The sequence below is a fragment of the Cryptomeria japonica genome, chromosome 11 (assembly GCF_030272615.1).
Source record: "Cryptomeria japonica chromosome 11, Sugi_1.0, whole genome shotgun sequence".
NCBI lineage: Eukaryota > Viridiplantae > Streptophyta > Pinopsida > Cupressales > Cupressaceae > Cryptomeria > Cryptomeria japonica.
This window is the reverse complement of record NC_081415.1, coordinates 179398126-179414991: the sequence shown is the minus strand read 5'-3', so window position 1 is coordinate 179414991 and position 16866 is coordinate 179398126.

Sequence of the window (16866 nt, the reverse complement as noted above, 5' to 3'; positions counted from 1 at the left end):
ATAGTCATTTTTAAATAGTTTAAAGTTTCTTACTCATAACCTTTATTCTAACTCTGATCCTAATAGTAATTAAGGCAAAATCTTAAGTTGAATTCTTATCAAACCCTTATGATAATAAAATCAAATACTTAATTAAAGGTTTAACCTTTATGAAATAATTTGAAACATCAATAAAATATTTAAAAATTATTTGACTAATAATAAAATTAACAGAGGTTGTATAAAAATATACTTTATTAATAAATATATTAGATAAATAAGAATAAATGAGTATCATCAATAGTAATTTGATATTTTTATTTTTTTCTTATACTTATTTATGTAATATATATATATATTATTTATATATTTTTAAATAAAATATTTCTAAACACAATCTTGACCTTGATCCTAACCCTAACCATTAACCTAAACCTAAGAATGATGTAATATCTATCTATATTCCTAACCCTAACCCTAACCCTAACCCTAACCCTATGATATAAACCCTAACCATAGACATAACCCTAACCATAATTCTAAATATTAAGCCTTTGAACCACAATAATAAACTTAACCATAACCCTAACCCTGATGCTAATCCTAACCCTAACATTGTGATATAAACCCTAATCCTAAATGTAAAACTAACCATAGTCATAAATCCTAATCCTAACCCTAATCCTAATCGCATGATATAAACCCTAAACCTAGAAATAATCATAACAATAATACTAAATCCTAAGCCTAACAACAATTGTAACCCTAACTGTAACTTGAAACCCTAAATCCAAACCCTAACCACTAACGTAACACTAACAATGATATAAACCCTTACTGCAATCCTAACAATAACCATTAACCTAACTCTAAAAGTGATACAAACCATAACTATAACCCTAACCCTGACCCTTAACCCTAAATATAACCCTATGATATACATCCTAACCCTACACATAATCCTAACCATAGCCATAAACCCTAAGCCTAAACATAGTCTTAACCCTAACCCTAACCCTGACTCTAACCATTAACCTAACCCTAACAATGATGTAAAATCTATCTATAATCCTAACCCTCCCGCCAGGAACCCTAAAGGAAAACAACACAACTAGGCATCTAAAGGGTGAAATAATTTTTTTTTTAAAGATTCAGTGCATTAATTGTAACCATTGCACGTCTAATAACATAGCGGAAGACTAACACATGATTTCCTAAGGGTTACAACGAAGATTAAATCACAGATTATATTAACACCAGAGTTAATCCAATTGTCCATTTAATTAGGTAAATTAAATGCTTAAGTTAAAAAAACTACACATGCATCTAAATTCCATAATGAAAGATTCAAGTATACCAATGCATTCAATTTTTCATAAATCATTTATACATAAGATCAAAGCAACTGAATTAACATACATTCCACTGACTTGTTTCTTGTGTCCCCTAAAATAATGACATATTCCCCTTTTTAAACTAAAATTCTAGGTTGAATATCTTTTTCCCCCAAAAACCTAAATTTAGAATAAAAGAAATTTTATTTTCTTTTATAATTTTCTAACCAATGATAAGTTAACATGCAATAATTAAAAATCATTTTTCTTTCTTTTCTTTTCTCATGCAAATTAATTAATTTTCTAAATAAAGAAATTAAAGCAATACTTTAATTCTAAATAATTCTTTTATTCATTTATTTATTCTTTTATTCTTTTATTTATTTAAAATTCTAGGAAACAATAAATGAAATTAATCTAATTTATTTTTCACTAAAATTTAAATAAAATATATTTCCAATATCATGCAGCTTGCACCTCAATTTAATAATTTCTTTTTAATTAATTAAATTTATAATCTGAATGCATTAAATCCATAATTCAAAAATACCAACTATTAGATAACTCCATAAACTTAATTAATTAATTAAATCCACTAAAACACACAAACTGAACAAACCTCAAGCAAATACCCATAAAAAGATCAAATGATAAAATACGAAGGCCGAACAAACTGATAGGACGACCAATTGACGACACTCACACGAGTGTAACTGAGTAAAAATAGGGTCAACTACTATCTCCTCCACTTCCATCGGAAAATATAAGGCACGCTCAGACCTGTGAAGCCAGGTAGAGATGATACCCCGTACCTACCCGGTACTTGTACCTGCAATATCCTACATCATTGAACCACACATGCATATATACAATATAGAAAACACGGAATACACACCGATGAAGGAGAATCACGACGTTCTCTATCTCACCGAAATGAGTGAAGGAAAATCGTCCCCTTTCATCCAATACACTCTCAAACACACAACATATAATTACACATTACATAGATAAAGTAAAATGTTAGTACATAGCAATAATCCATAAAATGCCATAAATCACAAGTACTGAAATACTGCAAATAAATTATGCATCTCATATCCGGATAAAGCATGAAATAAGTCTGAATAACACATCATGGTAATGTATCCACTAAAAGTAAACAATAATAAAATATGAGTCTAATGAGTTCAAACGAGTAGGGGTACTACATTCTTGCCCCCAAAACTAGGCTTACTCCTGGAAGCCTAAAACAAACAAGAATACAACTCTCTCATCTTCGCTGCATCTTCCCAAGTCACCGAGGTCTCATCATTTGTGTCCCATAGGACCCTTACCTGGTCGATGGTGCGACCCTTGAGGATCAAATCCCGACGCTGAAGAATGCGCACAGGTCCATGGAAAGTTGTCCATGCTCGACTTGCAAAGAGTTCCAATGAAGAACCCAAAGGAATGACTTGAAGGTCAACTGAGGTAACTATGGTTCCTAGGTCCAACTCACAAATGGAATAAAGGCATCTATAGAAACATGGACACCTATAGCCAACTCTACTTGCCACCTGCCCTAGCTTTCCTAGCCATGACCTAGCACCACAAAAGAGAAAACGGTTCAGATCTACGGCAAGGATAAAATAAGAGAAACACAAACATTAAGACCTAAATAAAAATGTCAACTGAAAGGCTCAATACAAACCCAGAGTACCTAGTGTTGAAACTTGGCTCTGATACCAAATGTAATGCCCCACCAGGAACCCTAAAGGAAAACAACACAACTAGGCAACTAAAGGGTGAAATATATATTTTTTTAAAGATTAAGTGCATTAATTATAACCATTGCACGTCTAATAACACAATGGAAGACTAACACATGATTTCCTAAGGGTTACCAACCAAGATTAATTCACAGATTGTATTAACACCACAGTTAATCCAATTGTCCATTTAATTAGGTAAATTAAATGCTTAAGTTAAAAAAACTACACATACATCTAAATTCCATAATGAAAGATTCCAATATACCAATGCATTCAATTTTTCATAAATCATTTATACATAAGATCAAAGCAACTGAATTAACATACATTCCACTGACCTGTTTCCTATGTCCCCTAAAATAATGACCTATTCCCCTTTTTAAACTAAAATTCTAGGTTGAATATCTTTTTCCCCAAAAAACCTAAATTTAGAATAAAAGCAATTTTATTTTCTTTTCTAATTTTCTAACCAAGGATAAGTTAACATGCAATAATTAAAAATCATTTTTCTTTCTTTTCTTTTCTAAATAAAGAAATTCAAGCAATACTTTAATTCTAAATAATTCTTTTATTCATTTATTTATTCTTTTATTCTTTTATTTATTTATTCATTCTTTTATTCTTTTATTTATTTAAAATTCTAAGAAACAATAAATTAAATTAATCTAATTTTTTTTCACTAAAATTTAAATAAAATATATTTCCAATATCATGCAGCTTGCAACTTAATTTAATAATTTCTTTTTAATTAATTAAATTTATAATCTCAATGCATTAAATTCATAATTCAAAAATACCAACTATGAGATATCTCCATAAACTTAATTAATTAATTAAATCCACTAAAACACACAAACTGAACAAACCTCAAGCAAATACCCATAAAAAGATCAAATGACAAAGTACGAAGGCCGAACAAATTGACAGGACGACCAACTGACGACACTCACACGAGTGTAACTGAGTAAAAATAGGGTCAACTGCTATCTCCTCCACTTCCATTAGAAAATATAAGGCACGCTCAAACCTGTGAAGCCAGGTGGAGATGATACCCCATACCTACCCGGTACTTGCACCTGCAATATCCTGCATCACCGAACCACACATGCATATATATAATATAGGAAACATGACATACACACCGATGAAGGAGAGTCGTGACATTCCCTCTCACTGAAATGAGTGAAGGAAAATCGTCCCCTTGCATCCAATACACTCACAGACACACAACATATAATTACACATTGCATACATAAAGTAAAATGTCAGTACATAGCACTAATCCATAAAAAATGCCATAAATCACAAGTACTGAAATACTGCAAATAAGTTATGCATCTCATATCCGGATAAAGCATGAAATAAGTTTGAATAACACATCATGGTAATGTATCCACTAAAAATAAACAATAATAAAAAATGAGTCTAATGAGTTCAAACGAGTAGGGGTACTACACTAACCCTAACCTATGATATAAATCCTAACCCTAGACATAACCCTAACCATAATTCTAAATATTAAGCCTAACCACAATCTTAAACTTAACCATAACCCTAACCATTGTGCTAACCCTCGCCCTAACACTGTGATCTATAAACTGTAACCCTAAACATAAAACTAACCATAAATATAAATCCTAATCCTAACCACAATCTTAACCCTAACCCTAATCATGATGTAAATCCAAACCCTAACAATTAAACTAACCCTAACAATGATGTAAACCCTACCTATAATCCTAACCCTAACCCATAATCCTAACCCTATCTCTATCATATAAAGGTCCTAACCCTACACATAATCTTAACCATAACCCTAAATCCTAAGCCTAACCACAATCTTAATATTAATTGTAACACTAAACATGTCGTAAATCCAAACCCTAACCATTAACCTAACCCTAAAAATAATGTAAACCCTAACTATAATCCTAAACCTAACCCTTAACCCTAACCATAACCATAACCCTAACCGTAATCGTAACCTTAACCTTATGATATAAACTCTAATCATAGAGATAATCCTAACCATATACCTAAAAATTAAGCCTAACTAGAACCTTAACCCTTACCATGATGCAAATCTAAACCCTAACCATTAACCTAACCGTAACAATGATGTAAACCCTAACTATAATCCTAACTCTAACCTTAACCCTAGACATAATCCTCACCATAATGATAAATCCAAAGACTAACCACAATCTTAACCCTATCCCTAATCCTAATCATGAAGTAAATCCAAACCCTAATCTTTAACCTAACCCTAACAATGATGTAAAGCCTAACTATAATCTTAACCCTAGATCATAGCCTTATGATATAAACCATAACCCTACACATAATCCTAACCATAACCCTAAATCCTAGCCTAATCACAATCTTAACTCTAACCGTAACACCAAACATGATGTAAATCCAAACCCTAAAGATTAACCGAACCCCAACAATGATGTAAACCCTAACTATAACCCTAACCCTAACCCTAATAGAAAGACAAAATGAACCCTATTCCTTATTGAATTAGGCCTACTATTTTAAACCAAATCAAATCCTAACTATCTTTGAAGATCTATCTTTCATAACTATCGACTTACCCATTGCACCTCATTCAGGTGCTAGTGCTAGTTACAAATTGCTTGTGCATGATTTTGTATAACATGCACAAATGCCATGGATATAAATAAAAGCATGCAAATATTATATTTAAAAATAAAATACTTTTTCTGATTCATACAAATCACGGTTATTTCTAAATCAAGTTATCTTTAAAGAATAACTTTGCATGCACATATATTTAGTTTAGTTATTGCTAGGTTATAAGTGTTTATATACCTCTTCTATTATAATATACAAATATATACATGTACAAGAGAGAAATATAGAAACAAAAAGAGAATTGACTGATGTAATAATTCTAGAATAATATATATGATGCCTTATTGAGTGTTACCAATGAGCAAGTGTGAAATTATTTATCATTCATAATTAAATTTAACTAGTAGCAAATAGGGAAAGTGAGAGGCATTTTTTTTTTCAAAATTATTCTCCAAAGGAAAAACTCACCACTCATTTAGATGTAGGAATAGGGTGTTGTGCCCTTGCAAAAGAAAGGATTTTATAATTAAGTAAAATAAGTATGTACTTTTGGTGTATCTTAGAGGACAATGTTTCTAGTCACATAAAATATTTATTTAGATCTACTGTTAAAGTTGTATGTAACATTGGTTATATATTTTATGTGAGTTGTGTATAAAAAATATTTAATATTTGAGAAACTTAGTAATGGTTCTGTGTATTCATGGTTTCACCCTATCACTTAGTTTGTTTGTGTGAGCTTGATACTATTAAAACACACATATTTAATAGTTGAAGTTGGGTAATTGGATGATTGATTGTTTGAATTGGTTGTATAATTATATTGAGATCTCTTATTAAGAGTGCATATGTGAAGCATGCCTTAGGATGTGTGAGTACATGCTTGGATACATTGAGAATGCATTAGAGAAGCTTGATGTTTTAGAGTATTCATGGAGACTCTATCAGTGCATTGTAATTTTCAATTGACGAATATTACAGTGAGTTTGGATTCTTTGGGAGGTTAATGTTTCCCCCTTGAAGGTTTTCCAAGAGCATATCTTGTGTTATCTTATGGTATGTTTTTAATCTTTGCATATGATTATTTTATAAGCTTGTATGGGTGCTTTCCTCTTATGGGATAATATAGAACATCAGTTGATTAACTTATTTTTCTTAACAAGTTTTATCAGAATTATAGTTGTGGTTGAGGGATGTGATAGACCCTTGTTCTGGTTTAGTCCTTGTATGAGAAAATTTGATGTAAAGTTGAAGCAATGACAATGACAATGTTGGAGAGATTTTAGAAACTTTAATTTATGAAATATGTTGTGTAGGTTAAAGTATATAGATTCAAGGTTTTGGAGTTCACAAATTTGTAGTTATATTTTGCTGATTTGGGGTTCGAAAATGAGTTGTAAAAAGAGTTTTGTGTTTAACATGAGGGTTTTGTAGGGGTAGTTTCATGGTGGTCCCTTGTCATGATACAGACCTTGTCATTGGATCCAGTAGACTTAAAAATATAGATTGACATAAAATTTAATTTATTTTGACCATTGCTATTAAAACAAAAAAAGTTAGCCCACCTCTCCATTGGTTTTATAGTAACATGATCATCATTTGTTAAAAAAAAAAAATTTAAAAAAACTTACACTATAAAAAATTGATTTGAAAAATTATTAAAAAAATTTAATTTAGAAAAGAAACTATTAAAACTATAGAAGGTGTTAAACCCTCTTGTGTAGGTTGGCATGCCAGCCACAAGGAGGGCTATAAACTCTAATTTGTCCCGTATCTATCATCAGCAAGTGACGATCAGTTTTAAACCACTCACTAAATAACATATTAAATCTAGAGAATGTCAATCAATTCGGAGTGTTTAACACTTTTGAACTTAGAAATCGAAACTTAATGTTTGTGATTTAAACCATACAACAAATGACTGAAAAAATAAAAAAATAAAGACTGTCGTGAAGTTCACTGTGAAAGATCAACTTGAGTGTTCCCTACGTGCTGGACCATTACCATATAGCCACCTACGTGAAAGATCAACTTGAGTGTTCCCTACGTGATTGGTTTGGCATAATAATAGAAATACTTTACATTGTTTCCTTAAACAAATTGAATGATTCAATGATGTTTGTCTATAGTTTTTGTTAAACTAAACAGAAAATGAGGTATAGTTTTGTTTGTGCTTGGTTCTTTCAGTATTGCCACCGCGCATGCACCAAATTCTTTTTAGTTTAACTAAGTTTTAATAAGATTGAGATCAAGAATTGCACTTGCAATGATCTTTTCTTGCCAATCATTTAGCTACAAGTTTTATGGACGATATAATGGAGTTAACTAATTGATGTAATTGTTATTAAAAGAATTTTATTATAAAAGTAGGTAAAGAAAGTTAACAAACAAAGGACATATATTTTGTAATGGAGACATCTTATTTTATTAAATAGAGTATTGTGGAGTTAATCTTCTTGATCTAGTTAATTATCATCGAGGTATTAACAATTGGTTAATTTTACAATGCATGAAATTCTTGTATTCAAAGATTCATATTCAGTCATATTATAATAAAATTTTAATTTAGTTTGATGAAATTAGATTTTAATTTCTTACTATCACTTCAAAACTATCTATATTTAATGATAAACTCAATTCATCATTCAATTTCTTTTTTTTAAATTTTATAATTTTTTCTGATCCATCAACATTAATAAATCTACCAGAAAAACCGGAACATTTAGCACATCAATCTACTATCCAAACTAGTAGAATTGTGGAACATGCTAGATCATAATCTACAATATTTAATAAACTTCTTTCGCCCCCTTGCATTTAGCTTGGTGTCCTATAGAAGAATGATATCTAGCACCAACATTTTTAGATGACACTTAATCAAACATCTTTTGTGAGGGGAATTTAAGCCCCTTAAATTCCATGAAGCGATCTTCATTCCCATATGAGGGATGGGTTTCCTCCCTTGGATATAGTCATATACTCCTTGATATTTGTAAGTCCCTTCTCCACTGCTTCCTCCTCCCATTGTTTCTTTCCAGTTAAGTTCCTATGTCTCTTTTTCTTCTCTTTGATTTGACTGGAACCTTGGATGCTGATTGATTAATGCGTCTTTGGTCTATTATTCCCAAGTCATCCATATATGTCTGGCAATCTTATGCTTATTCATCAGAATCCAGGCCTCCTTCGGTTGAAGCACCATCCATGCAAACCTCTTTCGTAGCATCTTCCATATCTTTACTAGTTTCTCCTTCATTTTTCCAAGATCATGATTGTATTATATAGGTACCAATCTCCTCCTGCACCATTTCAATTTCATTTTGCACCTCTCTACTTGTATTAAGGTTTTATCAATATGCTCGCTCTTATTTCTAGGGGTGGATCCCGATGTCTCTTTGTCCTTATTCATAGGGTGAAGTAGTGATGTATTATTAACACCTTCTAAAGGAAGTATTTTAGATACATTTTTGTCATGTGGACCCATTTTTTAATTGGGGGTTTATGGCAATCTGCTTCCTTGTGGGTTCAGCCTCCACATCTTAAACAAAAGATTCTCTTTCCTTCAACTTCAACCATCTGCTCCCAAGTCTCAGTCAAGTTGTTGAGTTTGATAATCTTAGAAATAGGGTTGAGATGAGCTTGATCGTAACATATAATGTAGAGTCATTGGTTTCCATGTCAACTCCAAGAACTTACCCTAATTTAGATCCTATCATCCTAATGCATTCCCTAGACTAGTATTCAAGAAGTAAATTACACAATTTGATCCAATATGCTCTTTCACAGGGAGAGGATGATCTAGGGTTGAATTTTTTTGTCCAGTTCTAGGTGTAAACTAGGGACTCGCCAATCTACCACAAAGATGCCACCAAAAAATCATCCCTCTCCATCCCAGAATTGAATTCAAGCCTAAATTTTTTCTTAGGGAGATTGATAACATTGGTGTTGATATTTTTCTCTATCAACCAGTTGTGTATTTGTTCCCTCCTTTCCAATTACCCAATGACCTTTGCTATCACTATCGTCCTCTAGTCATAATCTTGTGCCACCTTATCAACAATTGAGGAAACATCAATCTCACATGGGATGTGATATTGTTAGATCCTCTACAAATATCTAAGATCAATTCATATCTAGGATAATTTCAATTCCAATTTAGTTTTTCAGTTTTTATCCGTCTCTTTGCTCTGCTTTTTGTCAATTGTGGAACAATTTTTATTTTATAGTAAAAATAATGAAAATTGGAATTTTTATGAACTATATGAACACACAAATATTAGTTATTTACGTTGTTTGCAACTTTAAATTTAATCAAGTTTATATTGATCTTATATTGCATCCTTCATATTTAATCTCTGAGTTCATATGAAGTTAAAAAATAACATATTCTCAAATATTTATGTGATGAGAGTATATCTTTATTTTTATGTGATGCTTATTTTTAAAATGTTATGTTCAATAGAATAGTCTTGCATTAAAGATGAATTTTTCCATTTGATCTTTATGTTCTATTTGCATCAAGTCATTTGCAAGATCTATGACAGTTTCCAATTACTTTTAAGGTTTATCTCCTTATTGCTACTAAACCCTCACTAATCAGTACATCTATAAGGGCTTTAATATGATTTGATTTTTCCAATTTAACCAAGAATACAATGCATTATACAACTTCAAGCATAAATCACTGGTGTTCCCTATTAGATTATGTGAAAGAAGATATTTTTGACACTTATTTTGTATTTGCATCTTGGCATGTTTAATGTTTCTTTATGTAGTATAACTGCAATAGGGATATTTGAAGCTCTATCACTCTTTTGTTCAAGTATTCAAATTCATTGCTAGATCGGTATGATTAGATTTAGAGAAATCAAGTTAAAATCCATATAGATATTTTGTGATGATTATGAAAATGTACTTATAGATCACTCCATTTATTTCTTAATAGTTATTCTGCAAGATAAATCACTCCTTTTCTGGGCTGAAATTTTAGCAGGTTTAGATACTTCATCAACATGCCTGATACTCGATATTCTTATAAATACTTTGATGATACTTTTAAGTACAAATTCCTACCTAGACCTTGTACTCTTTAACTATACATTTTTATGTTCATCTCTCTCTTTGTTTTTGTTTTTGCTAAACTTTTTCTCAGGCTTGGATGAATTTTCATAGCTTATTTTGACAAATGGCAAGTTATGTTTCAGTCTATTTTGTGTATGTTTGAAGAGAAAGGCAAAAGTATTTGGGCTTTTTCTTTTCCTTATACATCCACAATGCATATGTATAACGAAAATTTAATCTGGCCTAGATGAACTCTTTTTGTGTATGTATATGTTCCTCCCCACACACATTCCTTGTACTTGAATGTTTGCATCAATTTATATCATCATAATCAGATGTATAACCTATATTTTGGTTAGTCAAGATTTATTATAACGACATAGTGCCTTATTTAGGCTCCATTTCTTTGTGCATATGCACATACATGCACTTAACATGTACACATATTGTCATATGAATGGATGCACTTATATTTTGGCTTAGACAAACACATTCAAGTGCACCTATATATGCATTTATTTAAATTTAATATATTTTTCTGATCCATCAACATTAAAAAATCTACCAAAAAACTAGAACATTTATTTTCAAAAGTACACCAGTCTACCAGCCAAACCAGTAGCATTGTGGAACATGCTAGATCATAATCTATAATATTTAATAAACTTCTTTGGCCCCCTTACATTTAGCTTGGTGTCATGTAGGAGAATGATATCTAGCATCAACATTTTTAGATGATGCTTAATCAAACATCTTTTGTGAGGGGAATTTAGGCCCCTTACATTTCATGAAGCGATCTTCACTCCCATATGAGGGATGGATTTCCTCCCCTGGATATAGTCATATACTCCTTGATATTTGTAAGTCCCTTCTCCACTGCTTCCTCCTCCCGTTTTTTCTTTCTAGCTAAGTTCCAATGTCTCTTTTTCTTCTACTTTGATTTGACTAGAGCCTCAAATGTTGATTGATTAATGCATCTTTGGTCTATTATTCCCAAGCATCCATATCTAACTTTCCATCCTATGCTCAGTCTTCAGAATCTTGGCCTCCTTTGGTTCAAGCACCATCCATGCCAACCTCTTTTGTAGCATCTTCAATAGCTTTATTAGTTTTTGCTTTATTTTTCCAAGATCATGATTGTATTATTGAGGCACCAACCTCCTCTTGCACCTTTTCAATCTCATCTTTCACCTCTCTACTTGTATTAAGGTTTTATCAATATGCCCGCTCTTATTTCTAGGGGTGGATCCTGATATCTCTTTGTCCTTATTCATAGGGTGAAGTAGTGATGTTGTATTATTAACACCTTCTAAAGGAAGTATTTTAGATACATTTTTGTCATGTGGACCCATTTTTTAATTGGGGGTTTATGGCAATTTGCTTCCTTGTGGGTTCAGCCTCCACATCTTATAGGAGTTGAGAAAATACAACATCATAGGAGCCCAAATAATCTCTGCAAGCTGAAAAACCTATTACAAGGAGAAGCAATGAAGCAAATCACAGAAGGAAAGAATACACAAGAAAAATATGCTCCAAAAGATGAGAGCTCAATAATCTCCAAAATGTATTGTCAATAATAATCCTTTTTCATACAATGAAAAGAAGGAACACAACCTTTAATAGGTCAAGAAACCCTAAAAGGGAAAACCTAGGTTGGCACATAATAATTAATTAAAAATTAATTATATGCACCTAAAGTTAGCTTAAGTGTAAAAGAGATAAAGGGAACTTAAATAATTAAACAAATAATGTTTAATTAATCAAGTAAATACCCGACTACTCTTACACCTCCCCTTAAGCTAGACTTAGGGAGAAGCTAAAACCTAGAACAACTACTAAAAGCAATAAAGATGGGTCCCGAAAACAAGGCCTGATCAGGTATCCAAATACTATGAAATCTCTATGAACTGGAGAAATAGAGAAAACCACGTGGGAACAAAACTCTACTCCAAAAAGAGATGAAAAAGAATATCATTGAAGCATGAAGAACCTACAAACTCTGTCGAAGAATAACTGCTGATCTGAATAACATCCACTAAACTAGAACATGACCAGGTAGAGAAGATTGTAATCTGCATGAGTGCCCTCAAATGACACTACTCGAATCAGGAGGCAAACAAGGCAAAAACAACTGAAATCAAAGATATAGATGGCATGAGAAACCAAAGCCTGAAGAGCTGATCAATCGAACCACAGAAGCAGTAGAACCAACAAGATAAACCTCCCCATAATGCAGAAGTGTGAGAGGGACAGGAACATTGAAAAGGACTGCCAAAAAAAACTGCATGACGAAGAACCAAGAACATCAAAGGTGCTGAGACACATCATCATGAGGTGAATTTCATGGAAGGAACACTCACTGGACAAAGGAAGATGGCAAACAACAGGCAAACATCAACCCCCTCATGGCACTTGATCAATAGTGCATGTACAACAAGACACAAGATATGCAAGTTTCCAAGTAAACAATGCATGATGGCACTTTATCTCAGTGTGTTTGCATAAATACAAGCTACAATGATAAGAAGATTGGAAATAGAAATGTGAACCAAAATAGAGACATCCTACTTAGAGAAGAGATCCCAGGACCTGAAACAACCACGATATCCACCAGAGTGCTGAAAAGAAAAAAACTTAATAAAATATGCATGGAGCAGAATCTAGGAATAAAACTTAGATGGCTGGAAAGTGCACAACATGTGCTTTTAAAAAATATAAAGTTTTCAAAAAACGGAGGTCGGATGCTCATTCTATGGCTCCTAGAGTGCAAAAGCTAGACCTCACTTTGAGTGGAAAAAAACATATTCAAACAGAAAAATTGGAAAAAAATACCAAAACCATGAGGTCGGCCTCAGAACCAGCTTTCCGACGCCTATTTGTTTTCGAAAAAATGACTCTGTATGCCCAAGATAGAGCCATAAAATGAAACCCCCACTGAAAAAGCCAAAAAAGGGAGTCTGGTGGCTTGTTTGGGCAGAGGAGGCCAGGGAGTGACACTCCGGTGCCTCTCTGGTGGTGGATGGGTGGAGCTCTGGTGGCTGGCGATTGAGCTCAGTGGTGGGGCAGCGCAAGGAGGCTGCGGGCGGTGGCGGTCGGGCTGCAAGGAGGTTTTCGGTGAGGGCCAGGGAGGAGGTCGCATGGCGGTGGAGCTGGCTGAGCGGGCCGGGAGCTGTAGGGCCAAGCGACGTAGGGAGGCTATGGGTGGCGGCACCAAGGTTTTGTAGAAGCCGGCGATGGCACTGCCGACAAGGGCCGGAGGCTGGCAGGGGTCGCCGAGAGAGGCTGGGAGCCGGCGGGGGGGCCGAAGGCCAGAGCGTAGGGGAGCTGGAGGAAATACGCTGGCAGGGGCTGGAGGGAGCGGGGCCCAAGGCCTGTAGGATTGCGGCAGGGGCAGGGGCCCATGGTACCCTGCGTACCATGGGAACCCCCCCTGAAATATGCCAAAAAACAATTTATTTTTTTTAAAACCCCTTTTTTTTCTTTTGCTTTTTTTGAAAGAATTTTTTTTAATAAAAAAGCAAAAATTCGGCCTGCATGCCGTAAAAAGGGAAAAAAAATTTTCAATTTTTTTCTCGAACTGCGTGCTAAGGTCGTGCGACCTGGATCTGGAGAAAAAATACTCCCAGAGGCTCATGAACCAAAATAGGTCAAATTTTATATGACCTTAGGGGTTTTGGGGCCTTCTGAGCATGATGGTGAGGTCTGTTTAGGCCCAAAGTGCTCAGAAAAAAGGTAAAACCCTAGGTGCATAAAAACTTTCTGAAACCCCAGATCTGCTTCCAAAGCCAAAAATCTCAAAACAAGAACAGGTAGCTGCAGATCTGAAGCTCTGATACCATATAGGAGTTGAGAAAATACAACACCACAGGAGCCCAAATAATCTCTACAAGCTGAAAAACCTGTTACAAGGAGAAGCAATGAAGTAAATCACAGAAGGAAAGAATACACAAGAAAAATATGCTCCAAAAGATAAGAGCTCAATAATCTCCAAAATGTATTGTCAATAATAATCCTTCTTCATACAATGAAAAGAAAGAACTAAACCTTTAATAGGTCAAGAAACCCTAAAAGGGAAAACCTAGGTTTGTACATAATAATTAATTAAAAATTAATTTTATGCACCTAAAGTTAGCTTAAGTGTAAAAGAGATAAAGGGAACTTAAATAATTAAACAAATAATGTTTAATTAATCAAGTAAATACCCGAATACTCTAACACGTCTTAAACAAAAGAGTCTCTTTTCTTCAACTTCAACCATATGCTCCCAACTCTCAGTCGAGTTGTTGAGTTTGATAATCTTAGAAATAGGGAAAATCGAGATGAGCTTGATCTGAACATATAATGTAGAGTCATTGACCTTTCCATGTCAACTCCAAGAACTTACCCTAATTTAGATCCTATCATCCTAATGCATTCCCTAGACCAGTATTCAAGAAGTAAATTACATAATCTGATCCAATATGCTCTTTCACAGGGAGAGGATGATCTAGGGTTAAATTTTTTTGTCCAATTCTAGGTGTAAACTAGGGACTCACCAATCCACCATAGTGCTGCCACCAAAAAGTCATCCCTCTCCATCTCAGAATTGAATTGAAGCCTAAAAATTTTATTAGGGAGATTGATAACATTAATGGTGATATTTTTCTCTACCAGCCAGTTGTGTATTTCTTCTCTCCTTTCCGATTACCCAATGACCTTCGTTGTCACTATCGTCCTCTCATAATCTTGTGCCACCTTATCAACAATTGAGGTGACATCAATCTCGCATGGGATGCGACATTGGTAGATCCTCCACAAATATCTAAGATCAATTCATATCTAGGATAATTTCGATTCCAATAGTTTTCCATTTTTTATCCATCTCTCTGCTCTGCTCTTTGTCAATTGTGGAACAATTTTTATTTTAGAGTAAAAATAATGAAAATTGGAATTTTTATTTAAATATATATGAGCACACAGATTTTATTTTATTTACATTGTTTGCAACTTTTAATTTAATCAAGTTTATATTGATCTCATATTGTGTCCTTCATATTTAATCTCCGAGTTCATATGAAATTAAAAAAAACATATTCTCAAATATTTATGTGATGAGAATATATCTATTTTTTTTATGTGATGCTTATTTTTAAAATATTATGTTCAATAGAATAGTCTTATATTAAAGATGATTTTTTCCATTTAATCTTTATGTTCTATTTGCATCAAGTCATTACCAAGATCTGTGGTGGTTTCCAATTCCTTTTAAAGTTTCTCTCCTTATTGCTACTAAACCCTTTTTAATCAGTACATGTATAAGGGCTTTAATATGCTTTTATTTTTCGAATTTAACCAAAAATATAATGCATCATACAACTTCAAGCATAAATCATTGGTGTCCCCTATTAGATTTTGTGAAAGAAGATATTTTTGACTTTTATTTTGTATTTGGATCTTGGCATGTTTAATGTTTCGTTATTGTAGCATAACTACAATAGAGAGATTTGAAGCTCTATCACTCTTTTGTTGAGGTATTCAAATTCATTGCTAGATCAGTATGATTAGATTTTGAGAAATCAAGTGAAAATCCATATAGAATGCCATCGTCTTTTATAATAAGATCTAATATAAATGTTGATACCAGGGAAATAAATATTCCTTTAAATAAGAAGTAGAAGCTAGATCAGTCAAATTCTAAGTAGGCCTACATGTTGAACCATACTTATTTAACAATAATAAATTATTATTATTAATATTATTTTATCCAACAATAGTTATGTGGGGATTGGTGGCTTTGATCTTTTTCCAATATACTCCACCTTCCTTCAACGTCTCCCTAAATTTATATCTCCCTGTGAAACTTCCAATATCGATCTCCTTGAGTCTTTTTAGCCGTTCCAATCCCTCTCCCATTTTATTCACCTTCTCACAATTCCGTAATCTTAATTTTTCAAGACATGTCATCGCTCCATCCTCCATTTCTGGAAACTCCTCCAATTTAGGGAATTCATCTATGAAAAGGAAGCGAAGGTGAGGAAACCCTCCAGACTTTCCAAATGCCTTTGGCAATTCTCTACACCTCTTGTTATAATGCAAATGCAAGCTCACTAGATTGGGCGTTGCTTGTAATTCTGGGTAATTACTACAATGACCATTCCATAAATAGA